Source organism: Cnephaeus nilssonii (genome assembly GCF_951640355.1).
Source record: "Cnephaeus nilssonii genome assembly, chromosome: 10".
NCBI lineage: Eukaryota > Metazoa > Chordata > Mammalia > Chiroptera > Vespertilionidae > Cnephaeus > Cnephaeus nilssonii.
This window is the reverse complement of record NC_137081.1, coordinates 73,930,103-73,947,432: the sequence shown is the minus strand read 5'-3', so window position 1 is coordinate 73,947,432 and position 17,330 is coordinate 73,930,103.

Sequence of the window (17,330 nt, the reverse complement as noted above, 5' to 3'; positions counted from 1 at the left end):
CCCCCCAACCCCCACCCACTCCTTTCTCAGGTGCATGCCTTTGCTTTCTCTCCTAAGCTCCAAGGGCCCTTCTGTTGCCTCTGTAACTTGTTTCCTGAGTCCATGAAGCCCAGCTGGCTCACTTTTTTCTACCTCTGTGACTTCCTAGATAAACTTCTTACATTAGAGTTCTTGGCTCTTAGCTGAACTCAAGAACCATGTTCTAACTCTGTATTCAGTGTTAATACTTCATTGCTGAGTTTTGGCAGAAGCAAGTAAAATGTAACTTATAGCCAATTATTAGAAACTTGTTTGTGACAATATCATTAAAACTTGGGAAATGGAGGTTACATATAATAGGTTACATATCATTTCCTCATAATGTTATTATGAGTTAACCAACCAACCACAGTATTCAATAGAGTTTAATAACATTGCCCAAACATTTCTTGAATCTGCTAATTGACAACTAAAATTATTAAGGAAACTTTTCATTGATAGCAAAAACAGAAAGCTAAGGGTAGAGGAGAGTAATCTAGGGTTTGTATTCTTAACTACAATGTGGTGGCCACACACTCTACATTTCCTCCGGGTGTCACCCCAGCTGCCAACTTTCAGTACTTTAAGACATTGATTCTATCTTATCTCTTTCTCCTCTACAGCAGCTAATAAAGTGGCTCATTGCACTAGAAGTTCAATATAGATGTGCCAAATGAATAAAATTATAATTACAAGTCCTTAACAGCAAGGAGCGGCAATACTAATGCAGGCGACACCACGCTCACTGAAGTATTATCTAGGAGCCCACAGCTTGGAAATGCTATGCTCACGAGGTGCACTGTTAATTAATGAACAGCCAAGTGCTGAGTTCAGGAACAAGAGACGACAATTATAGCTCTGTTGCTGGTGAGGCAGCCCTTTCATCAACATGTGAGCCCTGCATAAAGCCTTGGAAATTTCCATTTTAATAAAAACAACCTTGGAGAATCATAGGAGACAGGAAAGTCTCTCCTTTATTCCTGGCAGTTGGTTTGTCTTCTAAAGTGAGGTTTGTCAGCCTGATGCAAAATCCTGGTTGCAAGTTTTGTTTACATTTATTTGCAGGCCACCTCCATGTGCTCTATAAAAGAGATCAGGGGTTGTGGATATTGAAGGCCCACCAGGCCTCATTTCATGCTGATTATAATTAGATTTTAGTCTTAGGTCAGAGGGAAAGGGGTATTTGGGGCAAATTTCTATCAAGTCAGGTACTTTCTCATATGATTTAGGTCCTGAACTCAAATGGCCTTGACCTCTTGAAGAGTCCTGTCTCTGTGGGGTATCTCCTATCTCTCAAGTTTCCCACATTACTAATAGCCCTCTGCACTCAGCAGTCTGCTTTGGGCTCTCTCACTCATTATCTATGTGTTTGTGTGTTTTGTGTGTGTGTGTATGTGTGTTTTTATTCTCACCCAAGGATATGTTTACTCTTTCCTGATTTTTTAGAAAGAGAGAAACATCAAGGTGAGAGAAACATCAATCAGTTGCACTGCTACTGGGGACTGAACTTGCAACCTAGGTATGTGCCCTGACCAGGAATCTAATCTGTGACCTTATGGGACAATGCTCCAACCAGCTGAGCCACACCGGCCAGGGCTATTTATGTTCTTAATAACCCACTTACTCTTTTCCCATAAGATCCCAGTTTTCAGCAGCCTTTGCAATCCTTTGCAATTCTAAAAGAAACACCATTACTTAATAGTTATCGAGGATTGGCAAGAACTGGCCCCAGTAGGATAATTTTTCTGACATCAAAATTTAGTCAGAGATGAGCTGGGAAGCTGATGGCATTTTTGTTTAAAAACTCTGCATAGAGAGTTTGATCAAAATAACTAGGATCCAGCCATGTGTTTAAATCTGTCACAGAAGTACATCTGAGCACCGAGGAGGGAAAAGAAGACATAATATGAAACCCCCTTTGTCCATAGGATGATGCCAAAGACTCTCAGGAGGTTTCATATCCTTGTCAACGCTGTCTTCAAGGGCTAAGAGTGGGTGTGAGTGAAGACAGCCAGAACTTAAACTAATCCAGTGATGCTCTGTAGCCGGGGACTCAAGGCCAACAAGGAGTTAAACTGGTCCAAGCATGGTGAGTAAAGGTGGCTGGGTGTTCTAGCAAAGCAGAGGCCATGAACTGTGGGAAAGGCGGATTTGGGACAAGGATAGCAAGACTGGAGTAACTGTCCTAAAATGACCAAGGAGGAGAATAAAAAAAAAAAAATGAAACATGGTATGTTTTAGTTTTCTATTGCTGTTTTACCAAATTACTACAAATTTAGGGATTTAAAACAAAATGGATTAATTGTCTTATAGCTTTGGAGTCCAGAGGTCCAAAATGCATCTCACTGAGCTCAAATCAAGGTGCTGGCAGGGCTGCCTTCCTTTCTGGAGGATCTAGGGGAGAATCCATTCTCTTGTCTTTTCCAGCTTCTAGAGACTGCCCGAATTCCTTGGCTCATGGCTCCCGCCCATCAAATCTTTCTCATCATGCCATTTATGTGGTTCTATCTCTTCCACTTCCTTCTTCCACTTTTTGTTTTGTTTTGCCTTTTAACTCTATTTTAAGAAAATGTTCTTAATTTTATCTTCTAACCTTTCTATTGCATTTATCTTGGCTATTGATTATATTTTTAATTTCACTTTTTATAACACCCTTATCCTATGGATATAATACATTTAAGATTGTTAGTAATATTATTATTTTGCTTTTTAATCTTTCTTCTCTTCCGCAGATGATCTCTATTTCCTCCACATTCTGCATATTTAACCTTTGTTTCCTGGGCACCCTCTCTTTCCTTGCTCCCTGAACACTGACGGTAGTCATGAGCTATACTTCTCAGTAAAGGTGGAGGAGTCCTCTCTAGAAAAATGGAAGAACCTCAGAAACTATGTATACATATTGTTAGTAAAGGGATGCTTGATTAAAAAAAAAAAAGCCAAACCTTTGGTCGACCTGCATGCTAAAACCCACTTGTTGGCCAAGTCCATCTATGCATCTGACTTAGGAGGACCCTCAGAACTACTTAGAAGCTCAGGGTCCATGGGTGTTCCCAGCATGCACATGCTTACATAAAATCTGTTTTCATTCCCTAACCTCACAGAACTTGGTGTCTAGGTCTGTCACATGTTTAGCAATTTCTCCCCAGAATTATTTTTCTGAGATGTGAGAGGTATTATATAGCAGTTGTCAATCAAAAGAATATCTTGAATACAGAATTGAAGCACAAAGTGTCTGATCCAAAGAAGGCAAAAATACAGTAATACTGATTTATATTTAAACAGATAAGAATACACATTGTTTTGATAGGAGTATGCTGAGGAGTTGATAAGAAAATAGTAAGATGAAAACAAAATGCAATTCATGGTGGCACAGTGAAGAGAAATGTTGTCTGTCCTGGGGCAGAATTTTGGAAGGCTTTCCAGCATGAGGAACCTTTGAAAGAGGAGATTCTGAAAGGAGTGTGTATAGAATAGGGTGGAATCTTTAAGCAGCAAGAGGTGTTAAACAGGTATCAAGAAATCCTAAAATGGCCTGTTGTTCTTGGGGTATGATTAGAAATTATGGGTGTGGAATGTTGGCCCTCTCAGAACCAAGATCAGCAGCAGCTTTGCACCCATATCATGATGTTGTTCTGGAAACATGCAATTGTAAGCTTATTCCTTGAAATGCTTTCTTTTTATTTTTAATTGATTTAGTTAATTTGATTTTTTATTGATTTCAAAGAGGAAGGGAGAAGGAGAGAGATAAAACATCAATGATGAGAGAGAATCACTGATCAGCTGCCTCCTGCATGCCGCACACTGGGGATCGAGCCTGCAACCCAGTATATGCTCTGACAAGGAATCTAAGTGTGACCTCCTGGTTCATAGGTCAGTGTTCAACAGCTGAGCCACACCTGCTGGGCTAGGCTGCTCATTTTCATTGTCTTCCTCACTGTAATTCAGTCTGCCTATTACTTACTCTTTCCTTAACTACTTTGTTTCCTATTTCTTGCATTAACTTTGTAATCCAGGAGAGATATTAGGTTTATTGAAGCAAAAGGAAATGGAAAAGAGTAATTTAAACATATGTGATGGGATGTACAGTTTTAACCTATACCTAGTGCTATCAGAAATCTTGCTAGATCCCAGCTTTGGCTGTGAGTTTCATGAGAATACATTAAAGCAGTGGTCGGCAAACTCATTAGTCAACAGAGCCAAATATCAACAGTACAACGATTGAAATTTCTTTTGAGAGCCAAATTTTTTAAACTTAAACTTCTTCTAACGCCACTTCTTCAAAATAGACTCGCCCAGGCCGTGGTATTTTGTGGAAGAGCCACACTCAAGGGGCCAAAGAGCCGCATGTGGCTCACGAGCTGCAGTTTGCCGACCACGGCATTAAAGTATAGATAGTTACAACTAGAAGATATTTATGGACTAGACATGTTATAGTGTTGCACAATATTGATGGCTCTTAACCCCTGAGCTTCAAAAATAGGTTTCTGGTATAACACATCAGTACTCTATTTTGCTTCAATTCTGCTTAGCCTGCAGAATCAAGAATTACCTGGGTTTCTTCCTTCTGTGGAAATGGGGTCACAAGTCACCAGGTGGCAGTGCTTGTTAAAAGTGGCTACAAGTCAATAATACTCTGTACTCATTGTTCCTCTTTTCATTCTGGCCATATTTGAGGACTTGTACATGTTCCAAAGGTTCATATAAAACGCCCAACCAGGTCTTTCTTTTCTATGGAAATGTTATTCTCTCAATTTCCCATTTTGAAAGAGAATTCTAAATTATATTTCACCCTTCTAATTCCTTATTGTTAATATTCAATTAATAATTTCTTCTTACTAAAATATTGCTAATATCATGATACTTCTCTATCAGTCTTTACTTCTTACTAAAACACTGCTGATATTCTATGATTCTTCTCAATTACTTCTGATGGCTTCTTAATTACTGAGCAGGATCTAAGCATTTAGGGCTAAAAATTAGAGCTCTTACAACCCATACTGATCCATCTTTATGTAACCATCCTATATAATAAAAGCCTAATATGCTAAGTGTTCAGTCATCCATTCAATCAATCAAAGCATAATATGCTAATGATATGCTAAGGCCACTCAACCACTCACTATGAGGTACACTGACCACCAGGGGCAGACAGTCAACCAGTCGACCAGTCGCTATGACATGCACTGATCACCAGGGGGCAGACACTCTGACCAGTAGGTTAGCTTGCTGCTGGGGTCTGGCCAATCAGGACTGAGCAAGACAGGCCAGACACACCCTGGAGTCCTCCCGCACACCCTCCCCGGCTGGCCAACCTCCCGTGTCCCTCCCCAGCCCCAATTGTGCACTGGTGGGGTCCCTCGGCCTGGCCTGTACCCTTTCCCAACCCAGAACCCCTTGGGGGATGTTAGAGAGCCAGTTTTGGCCCGATCCTGCAGGCCAGGCTGAGGGATCCCACTGGTGCATGAATAGAATTATATGGTGTTATCCTTTGAAGGTACTTAATAAAATTTATTCTTTAATTGATATTTGTGTATATACAAATTGATATAAATGAAAATATAAGGGATATTGTCCTTCAACTATTTTTATTACTGCTGAATCTCTCTGCAAATAATATATTAGAAGCAAGCAAGTCATTCAAAGCTTATATATCCTTGAAGCATAAAGATTACATAAGTTTTCAGTACCACCTCAGAATTTAATCAAATACCTATGGCATAAGACAGCCTCCTGTGATAAGAACCAGCTTTTTCTTCCATTGAATGGACTAGTTTAGTTCATTTATACCCAGGAAACAAACTCACCAATGGATTTAAGATTTCATACTGACAGTACTAGTAATAATGATTTCATCTTGCATGCATAGAATAATTTATGATGACTTTAGTTGTTCTATCATTTGAATTTATTTTATAATTTAAGCCTTACAGGTATCATAGGAGGTTGGCAGAAGAGTATTAGTTGTTCTATTTTATAGAAAAAGGGATTGAATTCTAGTGGAAATAGGTATTTGTCCATAGTGACATGGCTAAGAAGTGGCAGAAATGTGACATATGCTGAATCTCCAAGCTTCTGGTTACAAATATAAACTAGAAAAACTTTGTTTTGTTTTGCTTTATTTCTTTACATATACCTGTTTGTATCAGTATTTAATAGTCACCTGAAATATCACGACCTAAAAGAACAGAAGAAGAAGTTGTGAACTGATATGAAGCTTGAGATAATTGAGAATTCACAGTGGTAAGCATGGAAGGGCTAAGAGCAACAAACCACAGCCCTACATCAAAGATCCCCATTTCTCAAGAGAAAAATGTGAACACAGTCACATTTTAACATCAGGAATGAAAATAAGAATTAGCCAGTAAATACCAGAGGCACAAATCACCTTAAGAAAGAGAGTTAAACACCTGTTTCTGGATGGAAGATGAAATTGATCATATTATTAAAAAAAAACACAAAAACATGAGGACATCTAAGTTTCGTTTGTTAAGAGCAATAGACACAATTTCTTGACTTGAAAAAATCTTGGTAAACTTCTAGGACTATATCCTAAGAAACCCGAAGCACCAATCAGAAAGAATGTATGCATCCCTATGTTCATAGCAGAAAAGTTACAATAGCTAAGATCTGGAAACAGCCCAAGTGCCCATCAGTAGATGAGTGGACAAAAGCTATGGTACATTTACACCATAGAATACTATGCAGCAGTAAAAAAAGAAAAATCTTTTACCCTTTGAGACAGCATGGAGGGAGCTGGAGAGTATCATGCTAAGTGAAATAAGTCAGTCAGAGAAAGACAAGTATCACATGATCGCACTCATATGTGGAATCTAAGTAACAAAATAAACAGATGAATGGAGTGGATCCGGAGACATGGAAGCCTGGAACAGAGTGCAGAATCTCAGAGGGAAGGTGGAGGAGAGTAGGTGGGTGGGAGGTAATCAACCAAAGACCTTATATGCATACTAGAGGCCCAGTGCATGAAATTCAAGCATGGGTAGGGTCCGTAGGCCTGGCCGGCGATCAGGGCTGATTGGGGCCTTCCAGCTGCCGGCCAGGGCCTTCCTTCCCTGGCTGCCACTGCCGGCTGCTTGCTGGGGTCTTCCTTCATTCTGTGCCGCCCCTGGTTGTCAATGAACATCATAGCAAGGGATCAAACTCTTGGTCTCCCGGTTGAACTCCTGAGGGGACACTTTACATATTAGCTTTTTATATATATAGACTAGAAATTTGTGCACAGAGGGGGATCCCTCAGCCTGGCCTGCACCTTCTCGCAATCTGGGACACCCCTCAGGGTATGTCCTACTGCAGGTTTAGGCCTGATTCCTGCAGGATCAGGCCTAAACTTGCAGTCAGACATCCCTTGGGCCTAAACTTGCAGTCGGACATCCTTCAGGCCTAAAACTGCAGTTGGACATCCCTTGGGCTTAAACCTGCAGTCGGACATCCCTCTCACAATCCAGGACCACTGGCTCCTAACTGCTTGCCTTCCTGCCTGATCACCCCTAACCACTCGGCCTGCCTGCCTCATCACCCCTAACCACTTGCCTGCCTGCCTGATCACTCCTAACCACTTGCCTGCCTGCCTCATTGCCCCTAACCGCTCACCTGCCTGCCTGATCACCCCTAACCGCCCTGCCTAATCACCCCTAACTGCTTGCCTGCCTGCCTGATCACCCCTAACTGCCTCTGCCTCAGCCTCTGCCACCACAGCTTCATCCAGATGGATGTCTGGAAGGTCGTTTGGCTGTCCGGTCTAATTAGCATATTACACTTTTATTATTATAGACATGCATAACCCATGGACACAAACAATAGGATGCTGAAGGCCTGGGGAAGGGAGGGGGGTTGCGGGGGGGGGGACTGGAGAGGGTAAATGGGGGGGAAAGGGGACATATGTAATACTTTCAACAATAAATATTTTTAAAAATAAAAATAAATAAATAAATCTCAGTAAATTAACAACACATACCACTGTGCTAAAATACTGAAGCACCGTTAGTCCTGAACCACCTTTAGTCCACTATTTACATGGGGGGTTGCACACACTGGAGAAGATTCAAGTCTGTTTGGGACAAGCTCGACAAACTTTCCATGTTGGAGAAGGAGCAGGAAATCACCTTGGCTCACTTAAAACTGCAGCTTTCCACCCAAGTGTGGAAGAACAGCTCTGCTTTTGTATCCAGGGAAAGTCCAGGAAAATTCATGGAATTTTATAGAGAATAAAGAACTACTTCTCTGCCACCCAAATGTAGTTTTCAATCTCCCTCTTCCTCCCACTCCCTAAAGCCCTTTTTCATAAGAAAACGTTAAGTTGAGCTGTTCTGATTGAAGGGGACGGAGAGCCCAGAGAAGTGCAGGCTTGGTTTAATTCTAGGTATTCCCATATTGCTCTTGAGGTACTTAGGATTAAAAAAAAAAAAAATCATAAAAAAGAAAGCATTTGTAGTATTCAAGATCCTTCTTTACCAGCAACAGAAACTGAGTCTAGCTGATATAGGCAGAAGCAGCATTTATTTACTTTAATCCTCTGAAGAATTTGGATTCTCTTTCTGGGAGGTCTGGAGAAGTGGATCCTGGACTGCTTGTCAGAAACAAGCCCAAAGTGATACCTGGAAATGATGTGATGAGGACATTACTCCCCTGAAGCTGATGCTGTGGTGGACTCGTTCCCACTGCGCCCTAGAAAGTTGTTGTTGGGGCCACAGCCACTGGTGGCACAGCAAGTCCCTGTGACCTCCGTGTTCTGGGGTCTCCAGTTCCCATGCTAAGTTCAGGATTTAAGAAGCCTCACTCACACCCTTCTTCTAGCTGCAAGGGAGGCCGGGAACCTGGAGGAAAGGTGCTGCCTCCAGTACAACTCACGAGGTGGGGGATTCCCTGAGCACAGGGCCTGGGTTTCCATGCTGAGTAGCCAAACAAAGTTACAGATGTTCCTTATACCTTTAGTTCATATTTGTCATTCTCAAACCTGGCAGCACAGATGAGTCACCTGAGGAACTTTGAGAACAAATAAAATGACAAAATACCACAGAGACCAAATGAGTCTGAATCCCTAGAGCTGGGGCCCAGGCCTGCAGATACTGATTTCAGTCTCCACTGGGGATTCGAATACACAGTGAGGGAAACATCACTGGCTGTGATGGTCTCTGAAATAGTCCCAGCTCTGCTGTTTTAAGGATTCCATTATAACAAACCTAGTGCTCTTTCCACAACTTTTTGCACATTTTGCTTCTTAGGAAACTAACTTTCTTATATTAAAGTGAAGAAAAAAAAAACAAGAATCATCCTAATTTTCCAGCCTGTCCAAATTTTATAAGAGAAAACCTTTCTCCTCGCTCTTAAGGTAGTAAGAGTGGCTTTATATCCTCCCACTGCTGCCTGCACCCTTGCTGGACTCCCATGTATCTGACATGAGACACAGTCTTCCTACTATGCAAAGTGAGGAATGAAAGAAGGGAGAAAAAGTCTCTCTCTGGCCGATAAAGGGAAGGCGGAACAGCTTTTCTGGAACATAGTATGGGCACTCCATAGCAGTTCACTCCCCTTATTAATTTAAACTATAGCAAGAATCGGGAACTATGAGAGGCACCAGAGAAACACACAGGCCACCCAAGGCTCAAACACAATTTCTTGTCTCCCTGGTATTTCATCCTAATGAAGGACATGTTTTACAAATGTTTTGAAGGAAAATATCTCACTGATATCCGAGAATCATAGGCTGGAGGGGTCCGGTCCAGGAAAAGTATTGGATTATGGGCAAGGGCCATCTCTCTGATGAAATGACGTTCATGGATTGTTCAAAGAGTTAATGTGATCAGATCAGATCTGGAATGGAGCCACTAACTCTCTCTTCCATGTTTTTCCTCAAGTCAAAGGCAATTTATTTTTCTCTATTTAAAACCAGGAGATTAGGCAACCAGATGGGCATTTGCTCAACTGGTTTGCTATTTATACTTTGCAATGTATTGATAAATATTGAATCCACTACAGAAAGCAAAACACACACATTTGGCAAAACCAAAGTCTCTTGAGGAAATTTCTCAGGAAGTGCTGGGGGCCATCTTTCTTGACGATGGTTAACAGGACTAGATTTGTGCTTTTCGTGTTAGTCTTATCAAATCATTTGTGGAACAAGGCACAGAATAAATAAAGATATGTATCTGTAGTTAATAACCTTCTGCCTCATGAGGGAAAACCTGTCTGATATGTTCATCCTTGAATTGGTCGAATTTCCCTCCTTCAATATATGGGAAATGAGATCTCTGGCACTATTTCCTGATTTGGAATTTTCAATTTGATACTGCCTGTTATGAAGGTGGCCTCTGACAGAGAGAACACTGCTTTAGTCTGAGCTCCCCACTTCTGTAGCTTTTCTAGATCAAATTAAAACAGTACAAGTGAACTCATCAACATGGAATTAGCTAGAATGCCATCCCTAAAAGACACGCCCAAAGTCCAGATTGCTGACTCACTTCCCACACACACCCTTTGGACAACCGCTGGCAAGGATTTCACTGGGTGTGATATTGCTGTTGGTAGCTCTGGCCTCACAGCAATTTGGCAGAAACTACATCGGTTGTAAACTGAAGCTAGCGCTTATGACCAGGAATCCTAGCTCCAGTACAAGCTTTTTTAAGTACCAGCCCGGTGACCAGGGGCAATTCACTGTCCTAGTGAATTGGCCTCATATGTAAAATGGAGACAAAGATCCCTACCTTCGTTAGTGGGTTGATGAAGTATCTGAGAAGCTAGTTTAAGATTATTGTAAATTATAACATACTTTATAAATATAAGGTAGAATTATTATGACATTCTTCTCCATTCCTTCCCTACCCCCCACCCCCGGCCCTTTCAGACTCACAGGGATCTTACAAAAAAAAAAAAAGAAGCGCCCTAACTGGTTTGGCTCAGAGGGCAGAGCGTTGGCCTGCAGACTGAAAGGTCCCAGGTTCAATTCCGGTCAAGGGCATGTACCTTGGCTGCAGGCACATCCCCAGTAGGAGGTGTGCAGGAGGCAGCTGATCAATGTTTCTCTCTCATCGATGTTTTTAACTCTCTCTATCCCTCTCTCTTTCTCTCTGTAAAAAATCAATAAAATATATTAAAAAAAAAAAAAAGAAGCTACCCCCCCCCCCCCAAGTCAACCTTCTACCCCAACCGCCACCACTTTGAGAGTGAAGCTATTCCCTCAGCACAGCTTCCCCACCATCAGAATGTTCTTTCCCAGGTCTGAGTTCTTTTCATCACCATCATTAATTTGAGGCCTTGGTTCCCAAAGTTGTTTTATTTTCCCAGAAAAAAAAAAAAGAGAGAGAAATCAGGAAATCTTAGCAAAACCTGGGGAAGCTAAAGAGATATGGGAGGGACGGGCGCTTTGAAATAGTCATTAGGAAGGTGCAGAAATGCTAGTTAGATGTGTCAAGTCTACTGGCGGAACACGTATCAGAAAGCCAAACTGACACACTTTCTTTAAATGTAAAAGTTGATGCTGTTTACTTGTTTATTTTCAATTTACATACAGTGAAACTCCCTTCTCTTGGCATACAGTTCTAGAAGTTTTGACAAATGCCCCCAAATACAGAATAGTTCCATCACTCTAAAAATACTCTCTCTTGCTGCTCCTTTGTAGTCCATCCTCCCCTGACCTTTAACCCTGGCAAGCACTGATCTCATTTCTGTCCCTGCCAGAATTTTCAAATTGGAATTGAAAATTTCCCATATGGGTGGTAAATATGGTTTCCTTCTTATCTCAGCATTGCCCTTGGTCTGGATTTTTGTTGTTCTGTAGTTCATAGTAATAAAGTTCAAAGAAGAGCTATGGTTTTCCAAGCATTCCTATCATTGTTTTGGCAAATGCTGTCCTGTCTGGATGCCAGAGAAAGGTCCGGGGATGGGGATATATTGTGTTTGAAAAAATGAACAAGATCTCATAGAAAAGCCATTTTCAGCACAGAACTGCAATCCTAGTATAAAATTAGAATTGCTTCTCAATGAGAAACAACCTTTATTAAAGTAAGAACAAAATCTTTCAGGAGAATCCCAGGTTTGATATAACTTTTAATTAAGTTTCTCAAAAGCTGGAGCTCATTTATTCTTCCCTCTGTCTGCCATTTAGCAGCTCTGTATTCACTGAGACCTTGCTTTGAATTCCAGTCCCAATTTGAGTTTTTGCACATAGTTTTGGTTCATTCTATGGGTTTTCTAAAATGATTTGCTTAAATATCATCAATATCTACTTCCCCTCTCTCTCCATTTTCACTATGGAAATCTCTCTGGATAAGACTATTAAGGAGTTCAAGCTATCTCTTCTCAATGCCAGATTGCAGTTAGTACTTTAAAATCAAATTAAACAAAATGAATTCCCTAAACAAATTAAATTCCAATATGCATTCATTTCTTACTCTTGACTGGAGATAAAAAGGTGATAAAATGAATCTTAGGAAAATGATTCTACAGCATTATTATGAAAATCAGGTGAGCTTTTTAGTGTTTATCTGACTAATGAATGGTTCAATAGTGTGAAAAGTTTTAACCAACTTTGAAATACCAACCAACGTTTCTTTGGCATCCAAACTAAAAGCAGATGGGAGGCAAAAATCACTGTGGCCTTTTTTTTGTTTGTTTGTTTGTTTGTGGCATGACATTTCAGAGGCAAGATAACCCACACATGTATTCAGAATTCTCAAAATCATATTTTCAAAATTTATCAAGTTAATTACATGCACCTTCACCACCTCTGACCCAATCTGCATTTCCTTGCTGCTAGAACCACACAAATGGAAGTATGTATTTCGACTAGCAGAATAGAGGTTTTATATGCACTTAGTATATATGATACCTCCTCCTGTAATCATCTGTTTATTGACTGTAAATTTCATTTGACTGCACAAAATACATTCAGAACTGATAACCCTAAAATGTAACAGCACTTGTGTTCATGGAAGGCCATCTTCTAGCTACTTAAACTGGCTGACACCCATGTATAACGTCTGGTTATAGGACATCCTGGGAAAGGAGCTGATTCTTCAGGTTCTATTGATATCAACAACTCTTAGATGCCTACACAGGAAATAATAAGAACATACATACATATACACACCAATGGTTTTCTTTGTTTTGTTTTTAATTAGCCAATCAATAAATAGACCTTTATTATTTTCTACTATCTGAGAGCATATGGGTAATTATTATGATCTCCTTATGTTTTCCAAATAGTGCATTATGATGATACTAGAGGCCCAGTGCATGAAATTTCTGCACGGGGGGGCGGGCAGAGGGGGCAGGGGTGTCTCTCTACCCGGCCTGCGCCCTCTCGCAGTCCGGGACCCCTCAGGGGTATCTGCCTGGGCCTAAGCTGGCAGGTGAACATCCCTCTCACAGTCCAGGATCCCTCTATCTTTACTGCCCACCTGATCCCTGCACCTTAGCGCTGCTGTGGAGGTGGGAGAGGCTCCCACCACCACCACTGCGCTCGCCAGCTGTGAGCCCCACTTCTGGCTGAGCAGCACTCCCCGTGGGAGTGCACTGATCACTAGGGGGCAGCTCCTGCATTGAGCGTCTGCCCCCTAGTGGTCAGTGTGCATCATAGCGACTGGTCATTCTAGTTATTCCGCCATAACAGTCGTTCAGGCTTTTATTATATAGATAATCTATGCTTAAAAAGGAAAAATAGCTTTGAATTTAGGGAAGGAGGAGTAACAAAGAGTCAGAGAATGAGGCATACAGAGTGCTAAATTTCTGAGAAGAGTTATCCTGCTTCCATACTGAAATATCAACCACACACACCTCTGAGTAATGGGTCTAAACCCAAATAATCAGAATTTTAGAAGTGGAAGTGAGATGATGTGATTGAGTTCTTTACATGTGAAGAAATTCAAGCCTAACAGAATTAAGTATTTATTCAAAGTCGCACAGGGAGCTAATAAGTAGAGTCAGAAGTGGAACCAGGCACTACTCTACTTACTAACTCCATCTGAGTCCTGAGGAGAGAGGCACCTATGGACCCATATCATGGCCAAGCTCTCAAACGTTCAGAGACTAGAGGAGTCCCAGGTGCCTACTGATGGTTCTTTCTGATGAACTTATTGAACCTTGAGGGATTCCAAAAAATACTTTCCAACCAAATACCCTCCTCAAACAAAGCCGATCCTCCTGATGTTCCGAGGGAGTTAATGGACACAGTCAATCATCTCAGCTCTTTAAGATTTCATGAATACCAGCCTTCCTTTGACCTTGCAGCTATCATAATGACTATAATAATATCAAGTATATAACATATAATAATAGCATAATACGGTGAAAATAACTTTCACTTTTACTGGCATTATCTAGCTTTTATTGAGCATTTAATGTTATAGGTGTCTTGCTTTATACTTTAAAAAAATTTTAACTCTCACAATAAATTAACCAGTGGCACTTGTGCTGCCCATTGCCTGCATGGAGTCAGATCCATATCTAGTCCTTCCCTTGTTCAATATTATAGGGAACTGAATCCTGTAAGTTACATTGCCCAAGCTTTCTTGCCAAGTGGCTTTCAGTTAGTTTTAGTAAGGGGGAAACTGGCAAAGATGAGAGGGTAGGAAGAAGGGAGATGCTGGGCATTTCTGCTCATTTCCTTAGGTTTCAGGCAACCTCTCCAAGGGTGCCTGTGCCCCTCCATCATTCTAGCTCATACTAGGTAGCCCCGGGTCCAGAGCTTTGGTAACACAATGTTCTCCCTTATGTCTCCAGCCCCAAAGGAAGCAGGAGCTTCCTGGTGGGTTCCCTCTCCATCTCTGCTTGTCCTTTCAGTTCTCCCAGTACATTTACCATTAGTTTACTATAATTACTAAAAATTCCCTTTGGACTCACTGGCATGGACTCTGCCATTTGGATTGGAAACTGGCTCATAAAACATTATTGTCTTCATCTTACACATGAAGAAACTGAAGTCTGTCTCACACCAGAGAGATTACTATATACTAAACACTATGCTGAACACTTTATGCATAGTACTTCATTTAATCTTCACAAAATATTGTAAGGTAGATTATTATTTCTACTTCACAGGTAAGAAAATGAGACTCAGGGTACATAAATGATCTGCCCAGTGTCATACTAGTTAGTGGGAGACTTAGGAGCTATATTGAGAACAGTCTCTAGATAATAGTAATTAATTAATTAAGAAATGCTGGATGATGGGGCCACCTTTTGCAGAGTTTAATTGGTCAGACTTTTCTGAAAGTTTATGAGACTGGAGAAAGGAGGACTTTGCCGCATTATATTAACTCAGTCAGTTTACAAGAAGGTTCAAGGTCATGGCAGCTGCTTTGTAAATAATCACAGGACTAAAAGCAGTGGGTGCTGCTAATTGTTTAACATCTAACCCTTTGCTGGGGAGGCGGGGAGGGCGAAGTCCTGATTCATAGCATTTGCCAATTTCCATAGAGTAAAGCATCCCACCAGGGCTGATTTCAAGCTATTAAACACACACACACACACACACACACACACACACACACACACACACACAACACAACACAACAAGACTCTTCTAGAATATACTATAAATCAACAGAAAAGAAACAATACAGTTTTTAAAATGGATGTAAGACTTCAACAGGTCATTTATAAAAGGCTATACACCTTTTATGACCCACAAGCATTTGAAAACACACTTAAAATCATTACTCAGAGAAAAATGCAAATTAAAACCACCAAGAGATCCCGCAGAAGTAATAAATCAAAAGTAACTGGCAATACCAAGAATCTATGAGGATATGAAGCTACTAATATCCTTATTTATATTTTGCTGGTGATTGTGGACATTTACAAAATTTTTAGGCAATGCCTTCTAAAGCCAAACATTTGCTTATCCTATAACATAATTTTCACTCATGGTAGCAAAATTGAATGCATATATCCATCAAAATGCATGTAAAGGAATGTTTCCACCAACTTTATTCATAATAGCCAAAAATTAGAATAGCCCAGATGTCCATTAAGAGAAAAATATGAAATATTGCCCTGGCGTGTGGCTCAGTTGGAGAGTCATCTCATATGCCAAAATCTTTCAGATTTGATTCCCAGTCAGGGCACATTCTTAGACTGTGGGTTCCATCCCTGGTCAGAGCACATACAGAAAGCAACTGATTGATATCTCTCTCTCTCTCTCTCTCTCTCTCTCTCTCTCTCTCTCACAGAAAGCAACTGATTGATATTTCTCTCTTTCCCCTCTTCCTCTCTCCTTTTTCTCTTCCTCCCTCCCTCCTTCCCTTCTTCTCTCTAAGGCAGTGGTTCTCAACCTTCCTAATGCCGTGACCCTTTAATACAGTTCCTCATGTTGTGGTGACCCCCCAACCATAAAATTATTTTTGTTGCTACTTCATAACTGTAATTTTGCTACGGTTATGAATCATAATGTAAATATCTGTGTTTTCCGATGGTCTTAGGCGAGCAGGGTTACCACAACATGAGGAACTGTATTAACCCTTTGCACGCGCTTGCTTTTTTCTCGATTCCTTTATTCTAATGCTAACCGTGTTGAGTCACACTCGACATCCAAGTGCAAAAGGTTAAAGGGTCGTGGCATTAGGAAGGTTGAGAATCACTGCTCTAAGGTCAATGAACATAACCTTGAATAAGGATTTTTTTAAAAAGAAATATTTCTCTGCCCAGGTGGGTCAGTTATTTCCAGCATCGTCCCATGCACCAAAAGGTTGAAGATCGATTCTTAGTCAGAGCACATACCTAGATTGTACATATCTGGGGTTTGATTCTTGATCAGGGTGCATATAGGAGGCAACCAATCTATGTTTCTCTCTCACATCAATGTTTCTCTCTTTAAAAAAAAAAAATCAAACATATCCTCGGGTGAGATTAAAAATATTAAAAATATAAGATATTTATACAATCCTATCTAATAAAGAGGGAATATGCTAATTGACCCTCATGCCATCGCAAAGATGGCAGCGCTCACAGCCAATAAGGAGGGAATATGCTAATTGATTGCCACGCCCTCAAAGATGGCGGTGCCCAGTCCCCTCAGCCCCGCTGGGACGGCAGGCGCACGGCAAGGCCAGGCCTGCCAATAGGCAGGCCTGGTCACTCTGCGTGCTTGCCTCCAGAGTCCCCCAGTCCCCTCAGCCCCCCAGCTGCCCAGGGCCGGCCCGAGGTGCAGGCAAGCCTCGGATGGCAGCTACCCAGGAGACGCCCGAGGCACAGGTAAGCCTCAGATGTCAGCTTCCCAGCTGCCCAGGGCCAGCCCGAGGTGCAGGCAAGCCTTGGATGGCGGCTGCCTAGCTGCCCATGACCACCCGAGGCTCAGGTAA